This window comes from Protopterus annectens, chromosome 16.part0 (assembly GCF_019279795.1).
Source record: "Protopterus annectens isolate FY-2018-M chromosome 16.part0, PAN1.0, whole genome shotgun sequence".
NCBI classification, from domain to species: Eukaryota; Metazoa; Chordata; order Ceratodontiformes; family Protopteridae; genus Protopterus; species Protopterus annectens.
Window position 1 is genome coordinate 305889836 of NC_056750.1, and position 18988 is coordinate 305908823.

General features: G+C 35.7%; 1 long non-coding RNA gene across 1 annotated transcript in view; it reads left to right on the plus strand.

Moving 5' to 3' along the window:
- Positions 1-2563: 2563 nt before the first annotated feature.
- LOC122791056 overlaps positions 2564-18988 on the plus strand; it is a 280857-nt gene continuing 264432 nt past the window's right edge. The window contains exon 1 of the long non-coding RNA XR_006363065.1: positions 2564-2980. This is a non-coding gene — a long non-coding RNA (uncharacterized LOC122791056). The remainder of the gene's footprint in view (positions 2981-18988) is intronic.

The window sequence follows — 18988 nt, forward strand, 5'->3', positions numbered from 1 at the left end:
AAAGTCTGTTCTCGACCACATTTTGTGGCATTGGGAGTAAAATGTGAATCTGTTGGATTTATTTAGACTATCTCCATACTTAAAAGGGTCATATAGTTTGTAATCCTGAATAAGTTCTCTTAGTGCTAGGTGAGCTTGTTTATTAGGTAATGTATTTGTACTTGTTTTGTCTTGGTCAGGATTTAGATATGTGTTCCAGTCTCCACCTAGGACCATGTAATAATCTTGGAATTTATTTAAGATAGGGTATAATGAGGCGAGGAAAATGTTGGTTTTTACAAGGGGCGTAAACATTAAGGACGAGAAAAGGTTTAGGAAGATTTGGAGTTAGAATAGTTACATAGCACCATCTTCCCTCCTTGTCCACTTGGGTTTCTAAAATTTTATCTTTGAATTTTTTTTTTAATTATTGCACTGTTAGATTTGCCTTCAGAAGCTGTGATATCCCTTATCCATTTTTTCTCCTTAATTTCTGACCATTGCTCAAGTGTTAAATGTATTTCCTGGGCCAATATGAAGTTTGATTTCACTTTCAGAATGAGGTGTAAGAAAAGTTTTCTTTTCTTCTTATTCTGGAGCCCTTTGATATTCCATGAATCAAATTCCCACATTTATGTAAATTAGTTGTTTGTGAAATAAGTCTAGAGTGATTGTGATGTTGATTTCTGTTCATGTATTGATAAAATAAAATTAAGAAAGCATCCTTTTAATCCCATCCCCACCCAGTGCCTAACCACTACCCCCTTGGACCAGGAATAATGCAGGGAATAAGTTATTAGTTTTACAGATCTGTAGTACAGCATAATAATTATGAATTGGGTTATCATATTTAGGTAAAATATGGAAACTAGTATCCCTGTGAAGATTTCTCTGCGTAGACAAAGCTTAACAAACAAATTCCCTAAAAAGCACCACTAAAGTATCCCTAATCTGCTCAAAGGATTTGTATGTGTCTAACAGAACACCTAAAGTGTACATTCTATGTGATTAGCAATAATTGAGAGTTGTGATTTGAAAAGGTCTTCGTAGAACCATTATATTAAGTAAAGGTCCATTAAACAAGGTTTTTAGTATAAATGCACAGATAAGTTTTAGTATGGTATACTAATCTACTAGAAGATATTAGTAGAACTATTAACTATATCCTTTAACTATTTTCGCTAACATTGAAGTAATACTAAAAACTAAGATTATTTTATGTGTTCTCCTTTGTTTTCTGTTCCTGCCTCCTTTCCATTAACATTACTTCCTTTCCCTTTATGCTATAAGACTGTACATCCATAGTAATCTATCTGTTGTCTGTGATGTTCAGCTGAGCTATTTTATTTGTGGAGTTCAGCTTACAGGAATAGGAAAAATATCACTATATTGTACATATGGGCAAGCATTACTAGTATATGACACAACGTACATTGTCTCTAGTGTCTATTACTTTGATAAAACATGCTGCTTTTCATATTACTACTACTCCACGGTTTTGTGCAGTTTTTAACATAGCATAGTATTAGTGCTTTTCTATGGGTCTCATTAATGTGTCCCTCACCAACCTTATTGAAAGTTCCAGTCTCCAAACCATTTACATTAATAAGATGTGATTATTATGTTTTATTGTAAAACATTTAAGGTTTGCTGTTATGTCTCACAGATGGTTACTAGGCATATAGCTCATGGGATCATTACAGTGCTTAGATCAAAAGCCTAAAACAATGATTGATTGCAAGCTTTGATCAGGATTAGATAATAGATATATGTAGGCTGCAGAACTCAAACAGTCTTTAGAGGGGAGAGTTAGTTAATAGCAGATAACCTTAATCCTCTAAACAGCCAGGCTATAACATATTTAATGTGTGTGTACTTTCCCAGTTATTTCAATATTCATAACAGTTGTTAGGTAGTGTAATTTCGTTAATTAGCTGATTTACAACCTAAGACAGCTGTTATAGTACATTGAAAATTTAAAAAGAGCAGCCAGCAACTTTATCCTTTGGTCTGCAGAAATTTAACTGTTTTATAAGTGAAGGGTGTCTATGTCCACTCAGTGTTTATTTTAAATTGAATGTAGTACACATTGTGTGGACTTATTATAGAAAAGGAATAATAGACCTTAATTGGTAATCAAAACATAAAATAATTGTTTGTAAAGTTGTATAGCAGCCCGTGTGTCAATTAAACAGAAGTACACTATTCACTGGCTATTCTCCGTGGAGCTGAATGTGATCAAAAGCAGCCTTGTGATGTTGTGTATTCCAGCAGCTACTTTTCTTTATATGTATTTATTAAGTTAGGGCAGTTTGGGTTTATGCATACTTTTCTAAAGACATATATTAGATAGTTAGCATTATAATACTTCATTTTCAGGCAAATGTACTATAAAAATTATAGCACAGTACTTCTTATTTATCAGCGGTTCAGATATTACTTTTAAAACAGTTATGCTCGGTATTCGAGCATGAATAGCTGCTGATTCTTGTGTCAGGATGCGCATTGTATTAAAACTGATACAAGTGTATTGGGTTTGGCTTTTAAAAGCCTTTAATGCTTTTGTTTTTTTTTCCCACAGGTTTCTTAAAAAAAAAAAAAAAAAAAAAAGAAACGATCCTTTGAACTATGTTTTTTTTTTTGCGTTTCTGCAGTCAGGAGAATACTCATCGCTCGCTCCATGGGTAAAGGAGCGTTCCAACAGCTTGAATAAGCATAGGGGGACCATTAAAACCAGCTGGATATCCCAGAAGTGTCACACTTTTAAAGTACCTGGCGTAGAGCATGGAAAGATATTTTAGTTCCTGTCGTGGGAAAATGGAAAGGCAGAAGTAGGTCTAGCTTTCCTCGGTCGGTCTCGTGGCTTTTGTTATGAGACAACAGCACTACCAACATATTGGTATAGGTCTAAAAAGGTCCAACAATACAGCAGAAGGCAAAAAACAGTCTTGGAGGGCCGAAAAGTGATCGATCGTTCATCCAATGTTCAGACATCACTCCGGTGAGTATATTTAGCGATCCAATGTTGGAATTTTCTTAAAAACAGCAAGAAAGGTTTCTCTGGCTTCCTTTTGGTTGGCGATCATATATTTAACTCCTCCTGAGTGGAAAATTAGTATGTTAGGGTATTTCATTTGGAATTTTATTTTTCTTTCAATTAGGAACTTACAAATAAGGGGAAAGAAGCTGTCTTGCTTGTCTTATTTGGAGGGGAAGATCTTGGGCCAGTGATATTGTATTATTGTTCCAGTTAACAGTTCCTCCACTTTTTTTTAGCAGTCAGCAAGATTGTATTAACATCTTGAAAGTTTAACAGTTTTGCATAGACAGGTCTGGGTTTGTATGTACCTTGGGTTTCTCTTAGTGCTCTGTGTGCTCTTTCTATTATTATTTGTTTTGCTATTCCAGGTTCTTTGAGCAGTATGCTGAAAATTTGTATTATAGAGGGAATCAGTTTGTTGTGGTTTACAGATTCTGGGATGCCTCTTATGATAATATTATTCCTTCTGGATCTTGCTTCCAGGTCTGTGATCTTTTCTTGGATGTTTTGAATTTCTTTATAATGGGAGTCTTTTTTTTTTTTGTTATTAAGAGTTATTTTCTCCTCATTTTCCATGATTTTGGCTTCAGATTTTGGCTTCAGATTTATCCAATCTGTCCATTATTTGGTTAAAGGTATTTCCAAATGATTGTAGTACAGTTAATTCTTTTATTGCTTCTTGGATGGGAAGTAAAGCTGTTTTAATATCCTCCAGATTTGCTGGTTGATCAGATTTACTTTTGTTTCCAGTTTTAGATGCATCTGTTTGTTTTATTATCTTCTGCCTTTTCGAATTCAAATCTTTTTCAGGAGATAGTAAATCTGAAAGTTTGGTTTTAGATGTGGTAGTGTCCATGTTTTTATCTTCTTTCGACATCCTGTAATAGTTATTGTCTTCAGATTTGAGTGTATTTTTCAGTAAGCAGGACTGCAGGAGCACACGGCTTAAGTTAACCTCTCTGTATCCTTACCAATCTTACTTGATTATAAACTGGGCCAGTCACTTCTTCCTGGTAACTTTATTTTGGAGTTAAATAGAGTTGATATTTCAAGATATTTTGCCGAAATTGGTTCTGGATAATCTTCTGCATTAGTTTTATTCCAGATATTTAGAGGAGCTAAGGATTAGCAGTGCTTACAGAACAGTGGCCATCTTTGAATCTCAGTACAACTTTTCTAAACATCCTAAATAGCCTTGCACCTCCTAGAAGGAAGAGACTAAAAAAAAAACAATGCAATTGGACTATCCAAAAAAGTGGAATGCTACTGCAGGATAGAGAAAAAGCATGGAAAGAATGTCAAAAATGCAAAACACCTCAATATCTTGAAAACTTTAGAATGCTTCGCAATCTACTAAAAACAAATAAATGAAGACAAAAAATATACTACAATAACTTTCAGAATACTACTAAACACAACCCTAAAAAAATGTGGACATCCATTAAAGAAACCTCACATCCCAGCCAAAAATTCAACCCAAACTCCTCTCAGAGTAACTCACCACTCAAAAATGCAATGAAGTTCAACTTCTCTCTTTAACCAAGGATTCATCATCAACTACTCAAACCGTGCTTTTCTTCAGCTGATGACCTCCCAAGTGAGCACCTAAAAATAGTAGCCAATAGCATTGTCTTTTCTGTCTCAATCCTTATAACTCTTTTCTAGCTGACGAAACATGGCTCACTAACACCCAACTCATTCTAAATCCCAACAAAACCAACCTCCTTCTCTTCTACCCCACAATAATCCCCATTGTGTCTATCATTCAATATCACATCTAAAAATAAAACCACTTATTACACCAGTAACCCAAACTAAACTTCTAGGTGTTGAAATTGACAACAATATGAAATTTAATATTTACATCTCTCAAACTATCAAGAAAGTAGACACGAATTTAGGTACTCTCTACAGAAACGAACGATTCCTGACAGTAAATGCAAAACCTACCATTGCTTATACACACCTCTTGGCAAAAATCCTATACACCTCTCCCATTCTAGCCGACCTCAGAAAAGCAAATCTATCTAAACTAGAATCCTGTTATAATAAAATTGTCAGGTTCACCACAGATTCTCCATCTCAGACACATCATTGTGCGCAGCTCTAAAACTACGAAAATGGCCAGAACTACCTCAACTACTACTCTTTAATCAATTAAACTTTGCCCATAAAATCTTGCATTAACCAGGAAAAAAAAACTTCTCTCCAGAACCTTATACAACCACAATTGCTCTCCCGTTACAGCAAAAAATACTTCTTACTATCTCTAAAGCAAACTCCTCAGCCAGTTACTCGCTCTTCTCAAACTTTGTTCCCAAGATATGGAAAAAAAATATCAGCCCCAATAACCTCCAACCGCTCTATAGCTCAGTTCAAAAAACTTAAGTCACACTTAACTGAAACTTGACTCTGTTCTTGCACCTGTCCTGGCTAGTTTCTAGTAACATAGAATCTTAGAAGCCTATACCTTATCAATGTCCTACTCCATTCTTTCAGACTTACAAATAGAATATATGCCTGTATTTGACATTGTATATATATTTGTTTTAACCTTAAGATATGCATTTCCCACAGAACAGTTTAACATGAATCATATGTTGCATTTGTGTGTTGTATAGCTACTCTGAAATATGTCTATCATTTAAGTAAATCAGTTTTGCAATATTCTGCTCTAGCTTCTCAATCATGTATATAATTCAATTATTTTTTTTTTATTTTTTGTACTTAGTAACTTGTGCTATTTTATGCACCTTTTCTACATTTTTTTTGTACTTTTTCTACATTTTGTACTTTTTTCGGAGCTTTTCTCCCTGGGCCTCTGCTGAAAAAGGACTTCTGTCCAGTCAGACTTTCCCGGTAAACAAATGTCAAATAAACAGTTCAGTCCAAGAATCTCACATTCCCTCTCACTGGAAAAAGTCACATTATCCCTCTGCACAAAGTAGGAAATTCAACATGAATAACTTTAGGCCTATAGCAATCTTATATCACCTCTCCTACATGCTTGAAAAAATGTATTCAAAAACATATGCTAGACTAACTTCTGCAGGAAGAACTCGTATTCTGTATACAACATGGCTTCAGTCCTTCCCATAGTACTAGCACTGCCCTTCTAACTTAGACACTGTCAATAAAGCTAGACATAGTGGAAAAGTAGTCTCTTCTCTATTTTTAGACTTGTCTAAAGTCTTTGACAGTTTTTCACAGCAAACTTCTACTTCAAATATCCTCACCAGGTCTCTATCAGCCCACCCTTCTGTAGTTCAAAAGCTACCTGTCCAACAGGTATCAGTCAGCAAAATGGCACTCCATTATCTCTCCTTACCTCCCAGTCACCACCATTATATCCACAAGGCTCTATCCTTGGTTCCCTCCCCTTTAACAATTTCACCAACTCCATCTATATATCCACAAAACAGGCTTCCCTACTATATCTGACAATTTGGTACATATCCAAAAATTTCACATGACTCTTTAGCAGTCACTGAGACATGGCTTCATAACTCACAACTTATGTTCAACCCCAAAAAGACCAAACTGCTGCTTTTTCCCCCAAATACCTCTCTCATGAAAAAACAAAATTTAAAGTCCTCTCGATAATACAACCACTGAAGTCACTTCTCATGGCAAATTATTAGGGGTGATAGTGGATGATAAGCTTACATGTTGACCTGCAAATACAAAGTTGCATTAGAAAAACTTATCAAAAACAAGGGATACTTTACAGAGCCAAAAACGTTCTCACTGATGCAACTAAAACTACAGTTACCACTACTTATCTCCTCCCCACACTTTTTTATAGCACTCCCATCCTTATTAACTTCGAGGCTTCACAAAAATTAAATCTTGAACAATGCTATAACAAAGTTGCTAAATTTGCAGCAAATACCCCTTTCAGAACCTCACCACCGTATAGCACTAAATAGTCTAAATTGGTTAGAACTTCCTCATCAATTAACAAATAGACAGCTTCTTTCCGCCTATAAAATTATCCAGCATCTATCTGCTTGTCCAGCACCAAAGACAATTCTACACAACTACATTCCCAGTCAGTCATTGTAATCCAGTGACCAAAAACTCCTGCCTGCAAACCTATCAAATCTGCTGGGCATTGTCTATACTCGTACAAGATTGCTAAGACCAGGAGCTCCTTACCTGTATCCATCAGGTTAATACCTTCCATCCCATCTTTCAAAACCAATTTGAAAAACTTCCTAGCTAAAATTTGCCTCTATTCTTGCTAAACACTGGGATAAACTATATCCCTAAAGGTGAGTAAGTAGCCGTTCATTCTTTATACCTTCCTTACTTGCCCTTCTACACTTACTACATTACTATCAAATTCTCTTCCCTGACTTTCTCTCTAAATATACCATAAACCTGTTTTTCCCTCACTTCACATTGCAATTCCTGTTTGTATTAGACTAACTTGCCTTTACTTTCTTTACAAAATGTCTAAGATCTCTATAAATATTAAATGATTGGTAGACAACTTTTATTGATTCTTAACCAATGGTTTTATATTGTCCCTATTTTTTTTATAATTATTTAAACTGGAGATGTTTTTGTTTTATTTTTGAAGATTCTGAAATTATTATTCTTAAAATGTTTTGTAATAATTGGGAGCTTTCCTCCCCAGGCCTTTGCTGAAAATGGACTTTTTCACAATTGGACTTTCCCGGTAATCAAATGTTAATAAAATAAATAAATTCAGCTCATAATTGCACATAAAATATTACATCATCCCTCAAACATCGGAATTATTAGCAATACAATAAAATGGCACAAATCCAAAAGGAACCTATATTCAAAGGAACAAAACCTAACAGAATCCCTAGAATCCAGTGGCTATCATGGGGACTCTATACTCCGTAAACAAAGCTAAACTGTGGAACAGCATTCTGTTCACAATCAGATGAATAAACAACCTTTTCTGTTTTCAGAACAACCTCAAACTATATCTAAATTGTACTAGAATCTATTTTGAATCTCCATGTTAAAAATGGCTAAGTACTCAAGATTTTCTCCTGTTACTTATTAAACCATTTTCCCAAATGGCTTTTTATGTCTTCCTGAAGAATGTTCCAGCAGTCCTCCCATTAGAAATGTATGTTTTATTGTTCTCTTATAAGCATACATATCAGCATGAATATAGATACATATTACATTACCTCATTGCCAAAATGTTTTATACTTTCTATGGCTTAGTGATGCTGTTGCATCTATTCTTATTAATTTCCTGATGCAATTATGTACTATAGCATGCAACTTACTACACTTTATATCTCTATGTGGTATTTCCTGTTTATTCCATTTTAATTAATTCAATTATTTTGTACACATTTCTTTGGTGCTTGTTTAAACTTTGTAATATTGTACCATCTACCATTTTTTGGAATTTTCTCCCTAGGCAATGTACCCTGTCAGAGTTTTCTCAGCAAACGAGCAAATAAAATAAATTCTGTTCCTCCAGAAGCTATGAGCTGATGCTACAAGGATTTTGGAGTATATAAGAGATTTAAACATAGAATAAATTTTAAAGAAGTTACAAATGGGGTTTGGGTTTCTTGTATGGCATTATACAAATTATATATACATTTTAGGCCAGTTCCATGCAGGTACTTTAGGAGGCAATTTTACTGAGGCAATGTGGCAATACTTTTCTGTGTGCATTCTAACAGTGACTTCACTGCTAATTTATTTTACTAACTAAAAGTTATGTTTATGAGGTGTATGTAAAGTTAGATGATTTTCATTATGTTACATATGTAGGGTTTACTTTTTTTTCATTTATCATGTCTTTTCTAAGGTCTCTCATTATTGGTCAATGGTTCATATAAAACTTAGGGCATACTATTTTTCAAGAACAATACAGATTAAAAACTGTCAGGATATGAATATTGACTGGAACCTTGTTAATACTAATAAGGCTAGAACTTCCCAACCTTCTAGACTACCACCAACTTACCACTGCCCATAGGCTTTTATTTAACCCTTCTAAATGTCCACCACTATCCAATATTCTACAGCCATATACCCCTAGCAGGCCACTCAGATCTGCTCAGCAAAACCTCATCACTGTCTACAAGCCAAAGCGTCCTGCAGGACAGCACCTCTTGTCCTTTTCCCTAGTCAAAAAATGGAATTCTCTCCCCTCCTTCTTAAGAACCACCAACAACTTCAACAACTTCAAAGCCCAACTCCATTCCTACTTGCTCTGTAACAGGAACTGCAACTGCACTCTCCAAACCTAACCTAAAACTCTCCTATGTAACACTCTTATGTCTTTTAAGACTCGCTTGCTATATTACTATTTACCTCATGATGTCACTGATTTAGTATTTCATTGTAATTGTATCATCAAATTTGTATCCTTAATTATTAATTTTGTATCTGTATGTTTTACTGTAATAGTTGCTTTATGATTTTAACTCAAATTAGTCTCTTTACTGTTCTGTTGTCTTTGTATGTGGAGCTTTTCTCCCCGGCCCTCCACTGAAAACAGGCTTTCGAGCCCAGTGGACCTCCCCAGTCATCAAACTGAAATAAATAAATAAATAAATAAAATATTGCATCCCCTAGCTACTCTATAAACCTTTATGGCTTTACCCCGCTGATCACCTCTCCCATGCACCAGCAAAAAAATTCCCAGAATGGCTCGGTCATCAACTGGATACTAGTATCCAACCCCAGTGCAATCATAACCCTTTCACCCTACCTAGCTCCCTTAGTGACCACCTTCCTACCTCAGTAGTAAGATACTCTCCCAATCTTAACAAGAGCCACCAATACAACGAATCTCATAACATTAAAAACTACAACCCTGTCACCCTAAATAAATTACTATCCACTGTAAACTGGTCATTCCTACACTCATTACCCCTTAATGAGGCTGTCCAAAGCTTCAACAATATATTCCTAGAAATCCTTAACACCCTGGCTCCAAATAGAAAAAGTAGGCTAAAATGTAATTATGCACCATGGCTAAACCAGGCAACTCAATCATTTATGAACAAAGCAGACAGTGTCTGGAGAGCAAGGAAAAAAATAACTCAACTTTCCACCTTAACTTATATAAACAGCTTTGCAAACAAACAAAAAAGCAGGTCCTACTAGACAAAAATAAATTTATCAAACATCTCTGAGCAACCCACATTCCAACCCAAAGAAATTCTGGCACTCAAACAAATTACCATCTCCAGGGAACCCCTCTTCACCAAACCCCTTCCCTAACAAACCTTCTAATGAACTGCAACCCTCCTTAACCTTTTCATCAAAACAATAGAAAAGCTTACTAAACCAGAATCTCTTGTTATTAAGACACCACCCCCACCTCATCTCTTCCCTCATTCTCCCTAGCACACATAGCAAAACTTCCTTCATCAGATCACTTCTTAAACTCAAACCTTTTCCCCATCAGTCGACAAACTCCATCCATTATTTCTCAAACCTGCAGCTGAATCCATAGCATACCCTCTATCTATACCCATCAATAGCTCCATCCAAGAAAACACAGTACCAGATATCTGGAAAAAAAATCTTCATAATACCCCTCCATAAGGGAGGAAATTCTATAGAACCCTCAAATTACAGGCCTATTGCCATATTACCCCCCTTATCTAAGATACTGGAAAAATGTATACATATGCAAAAACTAAACCTCTTACAGGTAAACCTAATTACACCCACACAGCACAGTTTCCGTCCCTCACACAGTACTACCATTGCCCTATCTTTCACACACAGCATTGCCCAAGCCAGAGATGATGATAAACTCATATGAGCTCTATTCCTTGACCTAAAGCATTTGATACAGTTTCCCATCCCAGCCTCCCTAACAAACTTTCCAATCTACAACTCTCTACCTCCACTACCTGCTGGTTTAACAACTACCTCTCAAACAGATATCAATCCACCAGCTGGCAAACATCCTTCTCCCCTTTTCATCTTAAGACCGGGGTTCCCCAGGGCTCTGTCCTGGACCCCTGCTTTTTAATATATTTACAAATAACCTCCATGTCTCCTGCCCCCACTTTATCTTAATACAATATGCTGACAATTTCACAATTAACACAATATACAAAATCTTCACACTGTAACTCAACAATCTCTGAACCTAGTAGAACAATGGCTAACTGAAAACAACCTACTTCTCAACCCCCAAAAAAGACCAAGCTGCTTCTTTTCCTTCCAAAAATCTCAATCCAGCTAAAGACAACCTCACCCTCTCTTCCTTAGATAATACAATTATCACCACCGACTCAAACACCAAATTGTTTGGCATTACTATAGATGACCAATTAAAATTTGACCTACATATCTTAAACTGTATCGAAAAGTCCAATCAAAAACTAAGTCCTATATACTGCAACAACAAATATATATCTAACAAACCTAGATCTATACTTGCTCCATCATTTATTCTACCATCCTTGCTGTATGCTGCTCCAATACTTATTAACCTCCAAACTAATCTCTTAACCAAACTAGAAATTACCTATAACCAGATAGTCAGATTTGAAGTCAATAACAGCTACAATTAATAGCTACAATTCCCATCATTGTATATCTGTGAAAAGCTTAAGAAGGCCTGAGCTCCCCCACATGCTTCAAATATCACAGCTACAAATTGCACACAGCTTCCTAAATAGCACCAACTCCTGTCCTACCCTTACATCCATAATTACACCCTAGACACCCAATTTTGACCTCAGAAGCACACAACAAAACTTTCTGCAGGTGACCAGGCCAAACAAAAATATTAGAAAAATACTTTACAGTCATTCAATTACATGCTCATGGAACAAACTTTCATTGTCCCTTTGCTCCACTACCAAAAGTGGCAAATTCAAAAAGTAAAAATTAATTTCAAACATGCATGGATCTGTACTTCAGACAAACACCAGATACTTTAATAAAACAACAAAGCTTTCAGATTACAAATCCTTCTTCAGTGTTAAAATACCTATACTGAATTCTAAAACCTTAGTCAATTAAACAGTCACATGATAACAGCCAGCCTATAAACACAAAGATATAAAATAATCATTTAATTACTTTAAAATTGTTTCTATGTTTAAAAAGTATATATTAAATATACAAAATAAAATTCATTATACAATTCATTATCTTATTTCTTTCTGCTTTTTAACTAATATTGCTTTAATAGTCAGTGCATTAAGTCCTGGTTTCATATAAGCTCTCAATCTAATTATCCATATATATTCTCTATTCTCTAGAACATTGTTTAGGTCCCCACCCCTAATCTGCTTATGTACTATGTCTATTACTCTAAATTTAAAGCTACGGGCACTTCCATTTTCCATTACATGCTTACTTAAGGCATTTTCCATTCTACTACGTATATTTGACTTATGCTCTATAATACGATCTTTAAGTTTCCTACTGCTTTTACCAACATAAAAACATGAGCACACAGTACAGGTTGCCAGGTAAACAATATTTTCTGTATTACATGTTGCAGTACATTTAAATACAAAATTTGCTACAGTTTCAGGAAATTACCTAATGAATTTTTCTTATTAACATATCTGCCTGGTATCTACCTAAACTGTCTACATATATTACACTCACTCTCTCTCTGCAGTTAGTACCTATGCTATTAAATGCATCTTTGTTATACTATGTCATGATGTTACTCCGATTTTTTATTTTAGGCATTGCTACATTCCTTGTAAATAACTTAATGCTAACCAAACTTCTCAAACATTATTTCTACTGCATTCTCAAAATACTGTACTTTTGCCTTGTATATATTCATATTGTATATGTCTCTCTGTTTTTGTACTGTTAAGCATCTTACAATTTGAATTGTTAGTTTTTTTTCTTATTTTTTTTAATTACTTTCCTGGAACTTTTGTCCTCAGGTCCCCGCTGAAAAAGGGCTCTCTGGGCCCAGTCTGACTAACCCGGTTAACAAATGTAAAAATAAAATAAAACATAGTTTAATTTGGAAATTACTACCTATTGTTCAAATAATGTCAAAAATCTTACCAAAATTAGTGATATGAAATGACATGTTAACCATCTCTTATTCAGGATTCACCCTTTATACGGTCATCCTCCCGGAGACACAAAGCGACTGAAATATTCACAGACATTGCAGACTGAGTAGGAAAAGCAATACAGAACAGGGAGTGATTGTCTTTCAAAGAAAGTGCCTGCAGGTCTTGGTTATCAAACTTCTAGACGGGCATTGACTTCTTACTGAAATCATATGGATAACAAGAGAGACAAAAAATCATCAGTGGCATTATGCGATATCCTGTACCCCACCACTGAACACGCTTAAAGGATGGTGTACTTTCTTTCCATAATGTCTCACAAAGTGTCTATCAGGAAAGTAATTTTCATTTTGATATGACTCAGTTTAAGCTGCCCAATAGCTCCTCATTAAACATCTCCTCAGCAGCTTTAAATATTCCCAACTTACCTTGTCACCGACTGGAGGAAACTACAATACAAAGAGGCACAATACTATTGGCTGGGTGTTGATCATCTCTGCTCTGCTAGAAATACTGCTGTCACCATCCTTGCTGACATGGTCAATAAGCACTTCTCTTTATCTATCTGTATTAACCTCACCTCTCTTCCTTCTGGTTATTCCCATGCCAAAAATAACATCTGTTTCTTTCCCTTTCTCCCCTTTTACCACTCCCACTTATTGGAGACTAATATGTAGTAAACATAACTAGTTCTACTGCCTTACCTAATATTGATGCTCCACTACACTTGTGCAAGTATTAATACTTGTATATATGAAATGTTTCCCTCCACTACACTTGTGCGAATGTTAATATTTCAATATATGAAATGTTTGCCTCCTCTTCATGTAACTATTATGGCCTAAATATGACTGTAAATACTTGTCGAGGTTGTTTCTATACTACCATAAAAATTTATGTTTAATTCTTTGAATCTGCCAAAGAAATTTTACATTTATATTTGTTTAAAAATGTAAACTTTATTTACTTATATGGAGTTTTTCTCCCCGAGCCGCCACTGAAAATGGGCTCATGTTGGCCCAGTGGACTTTCCCAGTAAACAAATGCAATAAATAAATAAATAAATAAATATATTATGGGGCACACTCCTCTGAGGCATATGGCAACAAATCAATTTCCAGGATGTACTTAGGGCAAAAGAAAAAGATGTTCTAACCAAATCAGATGCGGTTCAATGATCTATGCTATACGTTATCTTATTTGGGACATTTGCACAGCACCTCTAAATGGATAGCCTCCATCACTTCAAAATTATTTAAAAGATGCAGTACAAAAGGGATCTCTTACCCTTCATATACAAACCCAGCAGTCAGAAAAAATAGACACACTAAGGATAAAGGGTCGAAGTGTAAATCTGTAATGCAGGCTTAGCAGGAAGGGATGCAAAACAAATAATTTTCTAAAATGCAGGCAGCTATTCTAAAGAAAAGCTATAAAGAGAAAACCTCTAACCAAAGGCACTTCCTCTTGTTTTGAAGTTCTAGTTGGTTTGTTTGAGAATATAGTCTGCAGAGAAGCAAAACAAATTTACTCGCAGCATTTGAGCTTTCCACAAAAGTGCTTCATTACATTATTGACCATTTGCACATCCGCATCCTACTGAAAACTACCTGCACACACAGTCAGGATGCTACAAAAGCATCTCCTTGAAGTGGGCAGTCATGCCATGAATGTTTCCTCTATATACAGGTATTTCTTTTTTCTAAACTTACAAAACATAAAACAGTGCAGATCACTTCATATCTATTACAGTACAAGGAGCATTCTAGAAAGAAAACCATAAATTCACAGTCTTGCATACCATAAAAAAAAAACACAGAACATTTCATAACTATTATATTACAAAAAGTCCTCAGTCAAAAACAAACTCCACCTCTCTCTCTCCTTCCCACACCCAACCCTGTCAAAAAGTTGCCACTCAAATTGTCCTGAGTCAAAAACACAAATTAAAACTTAAATTCAACTTATGAATCTATGTGATAATATAACCGGTATCTGTCCATTCTTTTTTTCTTTTCCCAGCCTGTCACTCTGGGCACTATAAAAGTTATACTAGATGTTTATACTGTTCACCGCTATGCTTTCCTTTTTCCACTTAAAAACTCCTTGCCATTCTTTTGCAATGCTACTCCTCACCCACCCTCTTAAAACCAGTATCATCAGCTTTTCCACTGATGTCCATCCAAGATCCTTTCCACCACCTTCTTTACAAAGTAAACTTCCATTGTGCTGGTACTGGTTTGTCAAAATGTTTTGGGCATTCTGACATACAAACTTCCAAAATGTGTTTTCCTTCTCCACAGACCTAAAACACATGCATATTTCCTGCCTTTGTTTTCCCACAATTCCAATACTTGTCTTTACCCTTCCTCAAAATCTGGAAGATCTTGAATGCTGTTGTAAACTATCTGTAGATCCAGTGCATTTATTGGTCACATATTACAGAGAGAGTTTTCAGTTTTGCTATCCTTTATAAACACCCAAACTAAACACCCTTAGGAAATATCGTTATTTCCTTTTCTTTCATCAGTCTTAATTTTTCCATCTCTTTCCCATTTTATGCTTATTAAAGCACTTTGTATAGTGCTTCACATTTTTAACTCTTCTGTTTTACCCCTCTTTATCACAAAATCCCTTCTGTCCATTTATCACCTGAATTTCTTTCAAAATGTCTAACTCCTCTCTCTTTTATCCATTCCCTAGCAGCCATTTTAATTGCTCAGACTGATGCCATCCCCACTTTCAGCAGCTTATTTTTCTATGAAAACTTTGCCATTACATTAAATCCTTGAGCTATACATTACTTTCTAAAAATGATTCCTCTACCAATCCTATCCTTCTGTTTCCAGCCCTCTCTAGTGTTTGCCATTGAATTCTTATCTTTGGATTATTCCAGACCCCATCTGGTGCAAGCATACCAAGGCTTCCAGCTTTCCTTTTAATTCTAGATTATACTAATTAAAAACCTCATGTACTCTGCTACCTAACCAAATAAAATTACTTCCATGGCTTATCTTTGTGCATTACTAGACAACACAAAAACTAAAGTTGTTGCCACCATATAAATAAACGTCTGGCACCCCCGCACCCTTATTTCCTAGAAAGTCTCAGTCTACCCTTCATCATCTGCTTCCTGTCTCTTGCCATATAAATCTATCAGAATAAGTCCATATCCAGGCTCTCCTTTTCTTCTCTACAAGTACATGCTGAACAGGAAGGATAATCATTTACATCAAATGGATTCTACTTGTCAGTGCAGAAGCCTTATTCCAACACTTTCCAATAGGCATGTAGTCCATTACAAAAGATTTCCAGAATTAACAGATAAATCCTTCCTCTGTTTCCTCCATTCTTTAATCCAGATTGATGGTCCTAGACTTTCATCCTATGACAATTATGTTCCTCGCATTACCTGCTCTCACCTGAAAACTCCACTTGCACTTTGCCCCAATTATCTTTTAAAACCTTTAAAAATTGCCCACACCTGTGATAGCTCTTTGTCTAAACTGACTGTTTCTAATACATAATTATCTACAAATAAGCATAACATCTTCTACTTACATTGGATACCAGTCCAGAAGTGTTTAATTCACTTACCTAAAACCCCAATCACCATGTTGAATAAGCATGACCAGCCTCTGACAAATCCAAACGGAGATGTGTCCAAAGTTTGGAGGCTCTTTTTGTCTTTATTAATTACATGATAATGATATTCATGGCTTTGTACAGGAGGTTGGACAGACTTGTAAGTCTGTATTTCCCTGAATCCATACCTCTCAACTGTACAGATTTTTGCAGAATGTCCAGATTTTTGCCTTATATTTTGGTCCATTTTTCATAAAATTGTGGCTTTCTGGCAAATTAGTGGCAAATCATTGAAGATTGAAGTTACAAAATAATGACAGGCATTTGAGTTTTAAACTTCATACCCTTCAGAAAATCCATGCTTATGCAAAACCTGTTATTCTATCAACTTTCTAAGTTTGTAAGAGCAATATTTAAAACTTGGCCCTATTTGTACCACTTTTTCATGGCTTTGTCCAGATTTCTTATTCTAGAGGTTGAAAGGTATGCCTAAATCCAGTGGCAACTGGTGACTTCAAATTAAAGGGGGTCTGCAGGAGACAGCAGGAAATCTGGACAAGGCCAAATATATTGGGGGAACATACAAACAGTACTAAAAATTGCTCTTGTATAAACTTAGACAGTTGATAGAATAACAGGTCTTACTTTAGCATGCATTTTTCTGAAGGTTATGATGTCTGAAACTCAATGTCTGTCATTATTTAGTGACGTCATTCCTAAATGATTTGCCAGAAAACCACAAATTTTATGAGGAACAAACCAAAAATAAGCAGCAAAAATCTATTCATTCTGCAAAAATCTGGACAGTTGAGAGGTATAGTTCAGCCGGGGCTGTCTTTGAGTTTGCTGCCCTTCCCCCTCACAAAATCAAGGTCTAATGGGGCCTCCCCCTGCAGCCATTCTAATGACCCTTTCCTTGGTTATTTTGCTCAGTTTATCATAAACACTATAATGTGAATACTGCTTTACTTCTGTGATGATTTGGATTTCATTTGAAAGTTTTATTTTGCGTTTTACAGCACAGACACTAATAGATATCTGCTAAACAAAGCAATGCAGTCTCACAATGAAAATCGACTTGGCATTAAAACTTCTCTGCCCTTGAAACTCACATTCATTGAAACAGCATTGGAACCCACATTCAAAGAAAATACATTTTGCCAGTGGCAGATAAAGATCAACTTTGGGCTGTTTTCAAATCACATGCCCCTTGCACACAAAACATACACATGCTCTTTGATGCACCTTCCTGATTGTATTAAATTCTATTCATTGTACAATACAATACAATACAGTTTTAGAGGGTGTTTTAAATTTATTGTTTTGAATATTTTTCCAGTAAACAATGAAACAAAATGCATGCACCAATGATGACAAAACTGCCCAATTCAGAGCATTTCCATCATAAAAGACTACTCAAACTTCTACAGTCCACCAGTATCAGTTAATATGTACAATCTCTGAAGAAGTAAAAGTCAACTAAATAATTTCACATTAAAGAGATCTGTAACTAATGAAGAGGTTGCTGCTAGCAAACTTTATATTTCATTTACAAATAAAGTGCTTGTTGCCCTTGAGGAATAAATTGCCTATGTTACACTAAAAAATGATAAGCTAGTAATATTGCAATAGGGAATGGATGGCAAACTGATAACAGGTTCACAGTTACTCGGTATCTTCACCAAAAAGGACTTCCGTATCCACCCCCTTTGAAACACAGTACAGTATCAGCAATGCATCTACCTACTGTGGGAGTAGAACCCACAGCCTTCTGCATCAAAAGCAAGTACACTACCTAATGTGCTATTATCATTCAAGCAGATTCAGCATAAGCAGCACTAAGCATTTGCTCCCCTGCAGCTCTCAGCTCCTTGTACAATCTACTTAACACTCAGCTGTATCTCTGAACTTTGCAGCACAAGAAATCTGGAAAAAGCCAAAATTTATTGGGGGGGGGGACAAAAGCCTAAAACCAGGGACACATTTTAAACATTGCTTGTATAATGTTGGAAAATTGCTAGAATAAAATGCTGCGCTACCACCATACATTTCACTGCCAAGTCTTGAGCCCAGGACCCTGTGCAAAACAGTCAGAGCAACATGCCACTATGCCAAATCAGCTATTTTCTGAAAGAGAGGAAGACTGAAACTTAAATGGCTACCATTTAGTGAATTCAGTTCTCACCATAGCTATCAACCTCTTAGCACAAACCACCTGAACAAAGCCAATAATGGGGGAATACCGCCTCCAAACATTCAGTGACTTCAGTTCTTACCATAGCTCTCAATCTTAGCACAAAATACCTGGATGAAGCCAATAATGGGGGAATACAGTCCCAAAGATAAGGAAAGATTT